At 36.5% G+C, this 15,615-nt stretch overlaps 1 protein-coding gene across 9 annotated transcripts in view; it reads right to left on the bottom strand.

The window, feature by feature from the left end:
* Positions 1 to 15,102, bottom strand: part of HEATR5A (HEAT repeat containing 5A) — a 126,740-nt gene extending 111,638 nt beyond the window's left edge. For 8 of the 9 annotated variants that reach the window (XR_014021884.1, XM_081293446.1, XM_081293453.1 and 5 more), the window contains exon 1: positions 14,406 to 15,102. The gene's annotated coding sequence lies outside the window, so the exon portion shown is untranslated. The other variant, XM_081293449.1, reaches the window with a different exon arrangement.
* Positions 15,103 to 15,615: the final 513 nt, after the last annotated feature.

Here is a 15,615-nt window from a genome sequence, read left to right as displayed (position 1 = left end):
CCCAGATCCAATGTGGCCTTAACATTACTGTAGCAAATAATCAGCAGAAGATGGAAGTTTTGTTTCTTTTGTTTATCAGCACCTCCTGGGTATATTTTAAAGCATTTCTAGAACACACATAACATATAAATGTATAAAATACGGCAAAATACTAACAGGCAAATGTAAGTAGTAGGTATAAGAGTGATTATTTTACTACCTTTAATTTTTCTTTCATTTATAAAAAGATCACAATAAAAAGTAGAAAAATTATTTAAGTAAGAAAAGAAATAAAGCACCAGCTGGCTTCAAAATAAAAAAGAACTACTTAGGCATGATGATAGAAACCTGTAGTCAGGAGTCTGAGGCAGGAGGATGGCTTGAGCCCAGGAATTTGGGGCCAGCCTGGACAACATAATGAGACACTGTCTCTTAGGGGGGGGGGGAAAGTATAACTACTATTTAACAGTAGCAGCGGCTATCATCAGGAACATGGAGGAACAGAAAAGGCACTATTAGACACACATAAAAGATGAGTATTCTTTTCACTAATATAGTAAAAATAAATTTAAGTAAAACTCCTAGCTAAACAGAAAGTGGTAATTTCTATTTGCCTAGCATGTGTAAGGCCCTGGCACCACAAAAAACTAAACATACAAAAATAAATTAGTCATTTCATAGAAATATAGATAAATTGCTACAAGTAAGTAAACTAAAATACTTCAAATATATACCTTATATTCAAAACAAATTTCAATTGTTTATAGAAAAGCCACTTATGTAAAGATATATTAGAAAATCAGATAAGAGACCTGGGGGAAGGCTTTTCTTTCTTTCATTGTTTCTCTCCCAAAGTTTACTGATATAAAATTACTTAGAATATTAGATCATCATAAAATGACTCTAAAACTGAAAAGAGCTTCATTAAAAGACAGTTGTCACAAACTGGTTCTTTGCTGGCCAAATCTGTCCTGCAATATACTGGGGGGAAAATTTGTTAATATTTAAATACAAGAAGAATACACATAAAAATTGAATTCATATTCCCATACAAACCTGAATCTGAGGAGGAGGATCTCTCCATCAGGTCAGTTCCCACCTAGCCTGCCATATTCAATTATTATTATTTGCCAACTTCTATGGGATTTTATTAATATTTTATTTAACTTCTATGGACTTGAAGTTTTCAACTCCTATCCTATGTCTTCCTTGTATCCTCAGTCTTGGGCCAATACTAGATTCTAGGATACTATCCCAGGGACCAAAGAATCACTTCCACCTCACTATCACAGTCTTCTCATACCTGTGCTTTAGCAACCTGGGTGATCTCTTTTCAATGAGTCCTTACTGCCTACTTAGCACCACCCACAACCTGGCATTGACAGTTCTTAAAAACAAACAAACAGAAAACCCCAACTTAGGTTATTTTCAGAAATGTCACCTTTATTTATTTTTTTAATATCTTTATTTTTTAAATTTAATTTTGTATGTGGTGCTGAGGATTGAACCCAGTGCCTTACGAATGCAAGGCAAGTGCTCAACCACTGAGCTACAACCCTAGCCCCCAGAAATGTCATCTTTAGGGTACAAACATAAACAATCCTGCCAAGAAACCTATTTTTACAAAGATAACATGAATTCCAAATTTTGTTTTAAAAAGCCCTCCCTTTCTTCCTTAAATTATCAAAATCAAGAAGTCAAAATATTCACAATTAAGGACAAAGTTAATAAAAGCTAGAGAAATAATTTCTAGAAGAAATCTACTAAGTATATAGAAGGTGAAAAACAAGTTTGCATTCAATAACTATGATTGTTTGAGGAAAATATTAACCCAGTATCACCAAGAAAATTTCTCACAACTACCAGGTCAAACGAAAAATACTATCTTAAGAATCAAATTACCCTTTCTAGAGGTCATTGGACTGCTGAAGAGACATTTTTTCCCCTCAGGCAGCAGCAATATTGTGGTGTAAAATGATCTATCAAGAGGCAAAATAGCTAACACAATGTGATAATAAATAATTCACTAAAAAGACTATGATCACAAGCAGGGTACAAAGTTATCATTAATGCCCTCCATAGAGTCCTCAAATAAATTACTCCTAAAAGAAGCAGTCAATCCATATTGGTGATCTCATTTATAAACCCCAAGTCTAAAATGTACCTGAGATCTCCACACATGTGGTATCAATGTGATAAGAAAATGCATTCTGCAAATAACAGAAGCTCCGGCTCTCAAGTCTCACTTTAGGAAGGTGGATTCAGATGCAGGAAGTGTTACTTGCTATAAGTTTTAATAAAATCACAACAATATAAACACCTAAGGAATGTTTATTTTTCTTATTTTTTAAAATTTCTATTGAGATTATTTAGGTTACTGAAAGCAAGTATTTTTATAAAAAATACACATATATATTTTTTCAAAGAAAGTTGCCACTTGAAAAAAGATTTCATAAAACTACCACTCCAACTGTAATGCCAGCTATTTTAAACAGCAGCTAATATTTATTGACCAACTACTATGTCTAGGTACTACTTTAAGTGCTTTACATTTATTTTCTTGAAAAATCTAAAAATAGTCCATGAGGTAGCTATTTTTATTAGCCTTTTAAGGATGAGAATATTGATGCAGAGAAAGCCAAGTACCTTTCCTAGGGTCACACAAAATTTGGTTGTACATTTAAGCAATTTGACTATAGATCCGTATATGCTTTAACCACTATATACTATTCTGCTACCTTTTGATCTCATTGAACCCTTCAAATGTCTAGAAGCCAGCCAATTTTTAATAGCTTAGAATTTGTAGATAATTTGGGAATATTATGAAACATTAGCTTATTGTACTACTCCCTGTAACTAGGTTCCTTATTTTAATACATTTGGGATTCTCGAATTAAAATAAAGTTAGAGATTTTTACCTACAAGGGTTCTCAGGATATTTAATAAGGTTAATGTGCATTATGAATTCCCATGAATGCAACATAGTATGAAGTATTAATCAAAATGCTGCCAGCACAAGATTAACTTCTTACTTAACAGACCTATGTAAGCCACTCCAAGGAGAAATATTAGAATGTACATGTTCATGACCATTTATTCTATATTTTTAAAAGGTTCACAAGAATATTGACAGGCACAGTGGTGCATGTCTGTAATCCCAGTGGTTTGGGAGGCGGAGGCAGGAGGATTGATAGTTCAAAGCTGCCCCAGCAAAAAAAAAGCGAGGTGCTAAGCAACTCAGTGAGACCCTGTCTCTAAATAAAATACAAAACAAGGCTGGGGATGTGGCTCAGTGGTTGAGTGTCCCTGAGTTCAATTCCCGTACCAAAAAACAAAAAAGGTATACAAAAATATTAATTCTGTTACTTTACAGCTAACCTTTATAAATGCCTATCATACACCCAACAATTAAGTGGTAAAATCCATGAGATTTTTTTTTAAAACTACATATCTCTCAGGGGCATACTTCTTTAGTAAAACTGCTTGTATTTTGTATATGAGAGATACCCATAGTTACTCAGTCATAATTTTCATCCTGGAGTTGTTCCCTGTGATGAACCTAACCTAATTCCATCTTAAGACTGGGAGTCATCTCGTCACAAAGTTATGAAAAATTTATTTCTGTTTTACTATAAAATACAAAGATTTCTATTTGGCCTGACAACTTGATGTTTAAACTTGTTTGAAATTCCTGCCCGTGCTCTGAACTCAACCATGCCTGGCTCTCTTGACCAGATGACAACCCTCCCTAAAACGTCAATGGCACCTCAAAAATTCTGATGTTGGAATTTCAATTAACTTCCTACCTTGAAATGTTAAGCCATCTAGATTATTAACCTGCTATCTACCTTTGTATTATGCTTGCCAGAATCCTATTAGCTGTAAGTTCCCATGACACCCACCTTCGTAACTTTTTGTACTATGAAACCTTTTACCTGGAGAGCTGGGGGGCTGATCTCTAGCACGGCTTTGGGAGATACAGTCGCTGGCCAGCTTTTGTGTACACAATACAAGCTTGCTTTAATTTGATTTAATATTGGAGTCAGTGGTCTTTTCTTTGTGTTGTGGTTCAACACCTGTTGACAAAAGCATGGTGAACTAGACCTAAGGTACTAAGGAACTGTCCAAATCATGTTTCTCAGATGGATACACCTAATAGTATGCCAACAGAATAAATATGAGACATATTACTGGAGGATCAAATTTTACTTTAAGAGTCCCCTGACAATAATTTATTTATCCCATACCCACCCCTGTACTAGGTATTGAATCTAGGACCTTGTACACGCTAGGCAAGTTCTCTACCACTGAGCTACCTCCCCAGCCCCAACAATAACATAAAACATTATTTATATTAAGATAAATTCACACTATGTAATAGAAGGCAAAACTAATAAAACGTTTCAAGAGAACACATGTGACTTCAAAGAAATTCTGAACATGATAATGCCTTCCTAGATTCCCTTAAACAAAATCATTCCCCTCTGTGAGTAAGAATACTAGTTTATGGGCTGGGGTTGGGGCTCAGCAGTAGTGCACTTGCCTGGCATATGTGAGGCACCAGATTAGATTCTCAGGACCACATATATAAATAAACAAAGGTCTATCAACAACTAAAAAAAAAAAATTTTTTTTTAAAGAATACTGGTTTAATGGAAAAGTTTAAGAACCACTAAGTGACAGGGCAGTGGCACACACCTGTAATCCAAGCTACTCAACATGCAGAGGCAGGAGGGTCACCAAGTTCAAGACCAGCCTGAGCAATTGGAGATATAGCTCAGTGGTAGAGAACTTGCCTAGCAAGGAGGAAGAGCTGGGTTCAATTCCCAGCACCTCACACACACATATACACAAAAATAAGAACCACTAAGCTAAACTGGGTACAGCAGCCTGGTGTAGTAGTTCCAGCTAATCAAGAGGCTGAGGCAGAACTGCTTAAGCCCAAGAGTTGAAGACCAACCTGGGTAATACAAAAGACCCTGTCTCAAAGAAAACAGAACAAAACAAAACCCTAAGTAGCTTGTAACCTGAATTACACAAAATTTCCATTTGTGTAGGACAACAACAACAAAAAAAAAGAGGCAAATTATTGGGATTTATATCATACAACACATGCTCAGTCTTCAAAGATGAGGCATAGTATATGACAGGCTAATGTCTATACTTTGCATAGCATGCCCAATGTCTTTTTTAAAAAATATTTTTCAGTTGTCGATGGAAGTTTATTTTATTTATTTATACGCAGTGCCAAAAATTGAACCCAGTGCCTCACACATGCTAGGCAAGTGCTCTACCACTGAGCTACAACCCAGTCCTGCTCAATGTCTTTACTAGCCAAGAGTAACACATGTATAAATATACATGATAGAAAAAGGAAGCAACAGAGGGCAAATTTTCCAGGAACAGGGTTGTCCAAAGTAACTGGTATAATCAATAAGGATTAGTTTTTCATCTGAAAAGGAGTTAACATCAAATTTATGTACACAAGGTAATGGCAAGCACCTTCAACAATCTCTAATAAAGACACAGGCTACTAATCATGACAGTCCCAATAGAAAGAGCTACATAATTTTCTCTATCTAGGGTTAACAGATCTGTTTTGGTTGAGATGGAAACAATATTGAAACTTATTGGGGAAAAAAGTATTCCTTATCCTTTTCAGTCTAGTTTCTCTAGTTTTGTTCAAAAAGAATAAAGTAAAACAAACAAAAACAACTCTCAAGAACTCCCACACTTAAGGAAACATACATAAATGCTAAAATCCAAACTTTCTCCCAAAATACAGTAATTAGATTTAACCTAGAAAGAAGCAGGAGAGATCTACCCTGACCTCAGATTTCTATTTGTGATTTAGGCTTAGCAAAATGATAGGTTACAAAACAGGAGCTCACAAGTTACACAGACCATTAGGTCATCCTTAAGATGTTGCCTAAGGAAGACTTGCCCGCTCCCAAAAGAGAAAATGAGGTGTTTTAGTACCATACTTTACATGATCTCCAGGCACAATACTCAAGTTGACTTGCTGACACCTTTACCACAATATTTTCTGACTTTAGGGTAAAAATGGAAATTGAAGTAAGTTTTTTTTTTTTTCTAATTTTGGAGTTCTTAAGTTACAGTTTGATAATTTAAAAAATCTTGTCTGTATTTATTCCATCTTTGAATTGGAACTATCTATTCACAATAAACTATTTTAAAATTTGGCTAAAAAAAGTCACTTCTGTCAGGCATAATGGCACACGTCTATAATCCCAGTGACTCCAGAGGCTACAGCAGGAAAACCAACCAGCCTGGGCAACTTAGAAGACTCCATCTCAAAATCAATCAACCAATCACTTACTTCAGGAAAATCTCTGACAATGCAATTCAAACTTACAACATTATTTTGTATGATCTTAGTCTTTCTTATTACTCTGTAACAACCGTAAATATAAATTGGTTATCATTAATGGATATTTTAAAGTGTTAACTCTATAATACTGATTTAAGCTCCGTGAGAAATAATTTGTTTAGCTGGAGGATTCAACATGACATGTACATTAAATCTAAATATAAATGCAAAAACTTTTAGAGTTAATATCGAGATTTTAGAAAAACTGATAGTTTTGCACTAATACAAATGGTTCAACTCTTGTAAAACAATATAATGTATCAGGAGGAATAAAAATATCAAAAGCATTTGACAAAAACATGCAGCTTTTGAAAGTTAACTAAAGAAAAAGGGAAATAACAGAAAAATAAAGTGTTAATTATATCATTGTAGAAGTGAAAACTGGAAACATCTTATAAATCCAACACTAGAAAAATGGTTAAAGTTTGATGTACTTAAAGAATATTAGGCTCTGATAAAAAGTATCATTGTGAAAACTACAAGTGCTGAGTTTTTACATGCTAATAGATACATATAGATTAAAGCAGTCTTTACCAAAGTATACTTTGAAGACCAACAGTGCCAAAGAATGAGAACAAGTATTCTAACGGGTAGGGGCAGATGTGGGGTCCAAGTCGAAACAGTTTTGGAAAAATCGCTGAAGTCGGCAGGTTTTTTTTAACCAGGTTTTCTTCATACACCCACACATATAGCATGTGATGTATCTCCATATATTTTAACTTTAGACCTGTCCTCCAACCCCTACATTTTTCTTCTCAGTCCTAAAGGGAATATCACATGGAACTGATTCTATAGAACACAATCTTTAAAATACTAATCAATTAATCTAATTTTAAAATTTGTTTTTGTTTATACTATAATAGGATTTTTCTTTAGAAGTATAAGAATAAGTAACAAGTCAAGGTCATACTTCTACTTAAGAGGCCACTTCTGATTAATATTTTCAGACAAATTATATAATATTCATAATCCTAAATATAAACATTATTTTCTTAGCTATTCCTGGGATATGAATAAAGAAAGACAGTTTTAATTAACTTAGTATATTTATTAGTTTTTGTAATATTTGTGCTACATATTTTTAAGTAAGTTTCACATTCACACTCTTTCCAAACTAAAAAAAGTTTATTATACCATAAATTTTAAAATTTGATTTTTGGATTTCTGAATTCAAATTCACATACAATCAAGTGAATCTATGGTTCCTTAGTTATATTACACAAAAGCTTTTTTTTTTTTTTTTGGTGCTGGGGACTAAATCCAAGGCCTTGTGCATGTAAGGCAAGCACTCTATCAACTGAGCTATATTCCCAGCCCACAAAAGTCTAACTTATTATGTGTACCAAGCCTAACACTAATACCTTACACACACACACACACACACACACACACACACACACACACAATCACACATCCACTGTACAAAGAGTCTAAGTATTTTTTTCCTATGTGATAGAAATGAGAAGAATGTTGTTTCTCACTAATGCATAATATAAGGCAACATGAACAGCAAATACAAAAGCTCCAAGAACTGACAGAGAGCACATCCTATAGTGTAGTGAAGTTAGGATGGATTAGAGAAGAAATAGGAATTATAGGAACAAAGAATTTATAAATAGTTTGGGGTGAGAAAGAACCAGAAGTGGGGATGGAATTTATTTTGCCTTCCTCTTCCCCCCTCCCCAAAGTACTGCATGTTACTGTTAGGGATGAGAAAAACTGTTGGATTCAATGGAAGAGAGACTGTCAATGGTAGCCCCACTTTTAAGAACAGTTTCTGGCAATTGTCTTTCCAGATTACAAAAGAAAAACCCATGAAGTGCAAAAGGAAAGTGTTCTAGGTGGAGGGAAGACGAAGTAGTAGAAACAAACTCTGATAAAACAGTGACGAGTGAAAAAAACTAATATTTTTAAAGCATTTACTTACCAAAACCCTTTCATTTACTATACTATTAATCCTTATAACACTGAAGTTTATATATGGTTATTCTCATTTTAAAGATAAAGAAATGAGTTTAGGGGGGCTGGGGATGTGGCTCAAGTGGTAGCCGCGCTCGCCTAGCATGCGCAAAGCACTGGGTTCGATTCTCAGCACCACATAAATGTAAAATAAAGATGTTGTGTCCACCTAAAAACTAAAAAATAAATATTTTTTAAAAAAATGATGAGTTTGAAATCTGACCATGGGCTGCGTATGGAGCTCAATGGTACAGAGCTTGAGACCTCAGGTTTGATCCCTAACACTAAAAAAAAAAAAAAAAAAAAAGATGTCCAAGGCTAAATGCTATTTAAATAAAACCCATGTCTAGTTCAGTGTCCATGTTCCTTTAACTACTTCGTATAGTCTCTAATCACTACTATACTGAGTTACTATCATAGTTGCTGAAGCATCTAATCCTTATAACCTTGTTGTTGTTTTTCATCAATTTATTCTCCTGTCTCCAGTACTTTGAGGCTTTTTGTTAAAGTGTTAGGTCTTCTAGAGACAATCAGCTTTGAGGCTTTTTGTTAAAGTGTTAGGTCTTCTAGAGACAATCAACTTCTAGAGAGCCTTCCCATCTAGACAGGTAAATCAATAAGTACTAAAAGTTTTAGTTTAGTTTAGTTTAGTCTTTGGCTATTCTTGACAATTTTTATTACGCTCCAATCTACCCACCAAATTCTCCTATCTCTTCTAGGGAAGGGACATTTCATTCTGAACATCAAGGAATGCCAGAGGCAGATTTTAAGATTAGAGAAGCCTTACTCTTCTGTATCTCCTACTATATTCATCTAAAAGTCACTATCTGGGAATCTCACTACTTGGTACCTAGTTGAAAATAGTGTACCAGGGAACAAAAAGTAAACAACACAAAAAAAGTCTATATGGCAATTTGTTGTTTCAGAACTGATGGATTTTACTGACATAAATCCCTCAAAGCCTATTTGTTCATATTTTTTAAAAAATATTTATTTTTCAATTGTAGTTGGACACAATACCTTTACTCTATTTATTTATTTTTATGTGGTGCTGAGGATCCTGAACGCACGGCCTCGCACATGCTAGGTGAGCACTCTACCGCTGAGCCACAACCCTAGCCCCTGGTTCATAGTTTTGACATGATGGATAGTCCAGTTATCTGGATTCTAGCTAGAGTGGAATAGAGCACCACATTAAAAGTGAAGGAGCACTGGGTGTGGTGGTGCACACCTGTAAGCCCAGCAGCTCCAGAGGCTGAGACAGGAGGATTGCGAGTTCAAAGTCAGCCTCAACAAAAGCGAGGCTCTAAGCAACTCACTGAGACCCTGTCTCTAAATAAAATACAAAATAGGACTGGGGATGTGACTCAGTGGTTGAGTGCCCCTGAGTTCATTCCCCGGAACTAAAAAAAAAAAAAAAGAAAAAGTGAAGAAGCAAACCCACCAGGAGTAGGAAGAACTCACAGCAGACACCTAGCAGTGATAGAGTGATAGAATGAAGTGCTATTTAATATAGATATTTTTAAAAGCAGAAAAATATGGGGCTCTCAGTACAGGAGTAAATATATAAGATGCCATTATTTCCTAAGCACAGTAAGATTTACAAAACAGCACAGGAATTTCTGCTCAATTTTCAAAATAATGCTATCCTTTTATTTGCTGTTTGCAGTCTGATACCTAGAACTTCATTGTTTAGCCACTGGTTTGGTTAAGAATCCTCCTTTTTCCCCCTCCTCTGTTCATGGCTTTTATTTTTTTTTTATTTCTTATTTTTTAAATTAAATTTGTATTTTATTATTTTTAGTCACACATGACAGCAGAATGTATTTTGACATATTGTTCATGGCTTTTAAACTGGTTAATATTTACAAATTCACACTATGTCTGACATCTAGGCTCATCTTCATGTTTTGCCTCTCTAATTCACAACCTAATTTACAGAATACCTACCCTAGAACTTAGCTACATTTTTTGAGCTCTTGGAGCCCTACCTGAAGGCTTTCCTTGCCAGACACTGCTTCTCATTTCCTATCAGATGTCCAGCTTGGCTCTTAGCTTTGCAAGTGTAGCTGCCTGGAATAATTCCATATTACTTTTTGCCTTCTGGCTGCCACTTTCTGGCCCACCCATGTAATACAGTGAACATAACATTTATTTCATCCTATTCCCATGTTGGACTGGGAAGTACTCTGTCATCAAACTAACTGATATTTCTGTAGCAAAAAATAAGCATAATTCACATAAGATAGGATAAGTAATGACTATAAATAGTAGTTCCAACAATTCAGGCTAAGTTTTGCTGCCAAATAAGTTAAGAAAAAACTTTGCAAAGCCTTTTGGACTCTGGAATTAAGACTCAAGAGATTTTCTACCTATATATTTGCCCCTCTCCATTTCCTCCCAAAGTATTTTTTTATGAAATTTTAGAAGTGGATATGTTCAGTTTTATGTTCATTTTACTTATATAAAAATGAATCACTTGTATTGAGTAAGATATTTTGTGTACAGGCACAAAAATATGCATATATTCAACATATAGAAACTTATGAATGAAACAGAAAAGGATGTAAATGCTGATGCACATTTAAACATAGAGAAACATTACTCAGGCAATGAAGGTAAGTAAATTACTAAAAAAAAAAAAAAAAGACATTTTATTTAGTAAGTAATTGGTGCCATCTTAATAATCTTATTATTTTAAGATTAGTAGAATGTATGTACAACTTTAAATATTTACAATTATTACCTCTTCCAAATTTTCCTCCTTCTTCTTCTTTTTTTTTTTTTTAATCACATAGCAGCTCTAATTTCTTAGGCAGGTAACTAACACAGCATTTTAATATTGCTATTAAATTGAAGGAGCAAACCCACCAGGAGTAGAAAGAACTCCATCTTTTCTAGAAAGAAATATCTTTTAGATTGTTATTAATAATAAAAAAAAGTTCAAGTATGATTGTGGTTACACAGTCCACTTTCAATCTGTTGGATATCTGTTCAGATAATTCTCATCTCCTACTTGGTTCTTACTGTAGATACATGTTTGATTTCATGTTTACTTTTATACTTCCAATAATACTCTATCTGACCTTATAACACATTGCTAATGCTAAATTCATGTTAAATATATTTTGTGTGTTGGGCTGGGATTGTGGCTCAGCAATAGAGCGCTCGCCTAGCACGGGCGGGACCTGGGTTTGATCCTCAGCACCACATAAAAATAAAGGCATTGTGTTGTGTCCATCTACAAAAAAGATTCTCTCTCTCTCAAAAAAAAAATTTTTGTGTAAAGTTTAACTTATTGTTGCTTATAATATAGTAAGAGAGTTTACTAAATAAAACTTTTTCCTGATCAGACTTAAATTAAAACTAAAAATCAGAAAATTGTTAGAGAAACAGAAATTCCTCTCTCTACCTTTCCAAGGGGCCAGAGTTGCTGAAATTAAAAAATTCCATATTAGGTAAAGGTAGCAGAAAAATTATGCCCCTATTCTATCATCATACCCTTAGGATGAAAAGGTATTTATCTGATGGGATTAAAATAGAATTTAATCTATTTCCTCCCACAAAAGATTAAGCATTCAGAGTTCTAGTCCCGGGAACCACAAATTTTTCCCGTAAAGGACCAAACAATAAATACTATAGGATTTGTGGGCAATACAGCTTTAACACAACTACTCTTAAACAACATATAAGAAATACATAGCCAAATAAGCATGGTTGTGTTCCAGTAAAACTTTATTTAAAAAAATCTGCCTGTAGGATAGATTTGACCTATATGATATAGATGGTCATCTCCTGTTCAGATCCAAGAATTTAATACAAAATCTAGACAATGAATCCAACTAAATAATATAAGCAAGTCTTCACTAATTCCCCAGTTAATTTCATTTCTTAAATGAGGCATAATAACAGTTTTTTCACATCTCCTTAAAAAGCAGAAGTGCTTTTTGTTTTTGTTTTTTTAAATAAGAGAATTATAGTCTCATTAAGGATCATTCAAACCTTTCAATTATACTATGGGGTAATTAACAAACCACACATGACTCAATTAGCTTTTTTTAAAGATGCTATTCAATTGTTTAACCAGAATTTAGAATAAAAGAATTTCAGAACTTAACCCATTAATTTATTCATAATTAAGAGAGGCTCATAATTAAGAGAGTCTGTTATAAACTGCTTCAATCTCTTGTTTGAAATAAAACTAGATGGAAGAAAGGAAGGATGGCTAGGGTTTTAGCTCAGTGGTAGAGCACTTGCCTAGCATGTGTGAGGCATTGGGTTAGATTCTCTGCATACAAATAAATAAAATAAAGGTCCACTAAATATTTTTTTAAAAAGTTGTCTTAAAAAAAAAAAAGAAAGGAAGGAAAATATATGGTGTAGAGACAAGTAGTAAAGAAGTATTTCAATTTTCCCCATAAAGAACATGTTTATTATTGAGCTGGGGATGTGACTCAAGCGGTAACTCGCTTGCCTGGCATGCGTGGAGCACTGGGTCCGATCCTCAGCATCACATAAAAAATAAAATAAAGATGTTGTGTCCACCGAAAACTGAAAAATAAATATTAAAAATTCTCTCTCTCTCTCTCTAAAAAAAGAACATGTTTATCAATTTATTATAGTTATTTTTAGCTAATAACTTAAAAACTTAAAAGGCACTTTGGAGTAATGTATTTTCTGTCACTAAAGTTAGACACTTAGATAATCAAAGAAAAAGGAAAGGAAAAGTGACCTAATTTAAGACCCAGAAATACTAGGAGAGAGGCTTAAGCTAGAATTCAGGTCTCCTGTCTTTAAGGCGAGGCTCTTTTTCTATTCTATGCAAAATGACTGCATTTTATGAGGCATTCAACTTAGTGTATTTTCCAACAGTCACTATACTAATGTTATAAGCCCTGTCTGCTTACCTACTTTATTAAAAAGTTGATGGTAAATGAACACAAATCTCAATTTCAAAGTCAAAGTGAGAAATTCTAAAATGTTTGGAAAATGAATTGAGACAATTCTCCTCAACCCATCCATTTAATGCCCAGCTCTAATACCACTTTTGCTTTCCCTAACCTTAAATAATGTCCCGGACAGTATTTTCTTTGAAAATTCTTATCTGTGTTTGTCTAATCATCCTTAAACTCTTAAGGTCTCCTCTAGAATGTAAGTCCTTAAGGGTGCCGAGTTTGCACATAAAAAGTGCTACGTTTTTGTAGAATAAATGCACATAAAACAATATATAATTAAAACCTTTAATGAAGAAGTTCAAGTCATCTTTCATCTGACTTTACGCTTCGAATTATCTTAATTTGCCCGAGGTATACATTATTGTGATTAATAAGTACCATAAAAAAGCTCTATATAAAGTTTCTAAAGATTTATGATCATTTGAAATGAAGTCATGCTGGCCGTCAGATGAGTTAAAAAGAAATGTTTTCTTATACTAAGCAAATGCCACCCCAGCAAACTTTCTTTCCTGAAAAGGACTGAAACTAGTACTCCATACAAAAGGCATTTATCCCACTGTTTCTTCAGGACACTCTTCTCGAGGATGGCCCGGAGAAAATGCATGGGCCTCCGAGGAACCTCAGCCGAAGCCCAGGTCCGGGCTCCGGTCTGGGTTGACCCCGGGTGCGGCGGGCGCCGCAGGGCGGGTCCGGGGAGCGGCGCGCGGGCTAGGCGGGCTTGAACCTCCTGACCTTCCCCGCACACCCGCACACCCGGCCCGAATCCCGCTCCCTCGGGCGGACGGAGTCCACGCCTACCTGTTGTGCTAGGGGAAAGCCAGAGTTTCCCGGAGTCTGGGGGAAGGACGGACGGCACCGGCCACCGGCCGGCCTCACGCCCTAGTCAGTTCTTCCTGGGCGGTCTCCGGCCCCATGGGCCAAAACACCTAATCTCCTCACCTGTTCCGGCACCCGAGGTCCCCGTTTCTTCTGCGACCACATCACTGTCGCGACCACCCCGGTGATCCCAGAGCCGCTCAACTCAAGGTGCGGGCCCGGTGCGCTGTCCCTCAGCGCAGCCAAGCAGCCCGACACCGCCCCCTCGCGCCCGGAGCTGCCTCCCGGGATCCCCGACTGCTTGCCTTGGGGTGGTCTCCTCGATTCAGCACTGCCCACGTCCCGCCACGTTACCGGTTCCTCAGCGAAGCCGGGCAGCACCGAGACTTGCCGGCGGTGGCGACTTCGAGGCAGTGGGTCGGGCGGGGCGCGCGCGGGGCGGGGCCGGAAAGCTGGCCGCGGCCAGCGCGGCGGCAGCTAGCGATTGGGAGCGCGCCCTGCGCCGGGCCGCAGGTCCGAGGCGCGGCCAGCCGGCCGCCGAGCCATCGAGCGCCCAGTCTGGCAGGCGTGACCGTTTCACCGCCGAAAGAGCGATGGAAGACACTTGAGGACCAAGTTGAGTTCAGGACGGTGGCTTTGCAGTCCGGAGATTCCGGCCACAACTATTTTTGTCCATTTTTGTCCATTTTTATCGCCAGCCAGAATCCGTGGGCTCAGCGTTGGGGCATCTGAAGGCAAAGACAGCTGGAGCCTGGAGAGATTCAGACAGGGCAGAGCGTAGATGGTGGAAAGCTGCACGTCCAAGGGGGCCGCTCAACTTGACCCTTGACTCCGGGGACAAAAGTAAAGTGACTCTGTCAAGGTCACACACTGAGTTGATGGTTGAACTGGGACCAACAGCCTTTTATGGGCGTTTTCCCAATGTGTTTTGAATGTAATTTTTCAGTTTTTATTTTGAAACAATCGCAAGCTTACAAAACGTTGCAAATATAGTACAAAGAATATCCCCCCCCCCAGTCATTTGATATTGGGACCACACTGTCCCTAAGCACCTTGTACATGATCACAATATAACTATCAAAATAAAAATATTTATATGATACATCACTTTTTGCCAGTAATCTAAAAAGTGTTATTTATGGTAAGAGTATTCAGATTCAAATCAAACGTCCTATTAACTTATCATCTATCGTTAGTTGCCTTTATTCTAGAACACTTCCTCACTCTTTGACTTTTAAAGATTCCTGACCAATTATTTTTATTGAATGATTTTCACTTTGAATCTTTCTGATTATTTACTCATGATTAGATTCAGGCTAGTTATCTTTGACAGGACTCTCATAGAAGTGATGCTGTACTCTTTTCATTGAATTCTACCAGGGGGCATAGTTTTAATTTCTCATTCTAATATTTATCTTAATAAGGCAGTGTCACCAGGCATTGTGGCCCAAACCAATTATCCCAGCGACTCAGGAGGCTGAGGTGGGAGGATGGCAAGTTCAAGACCAACTTCAG

Source organism: Spermophilus citellus (genome assembly GCF_964194105.1).
Source record: "Spermophilus citellus genome assembly, chromosome: 4".
Classification (NCBI taxonomy): Eukaryota; Metazoa; Chordata; class Mammalia; order Rodentia; family Sciuridae; genus Spermophilus; species Spermophilus citellus.
This window is presented reverse-complemented; position numbering and strand designations above follow the sequence as displayed.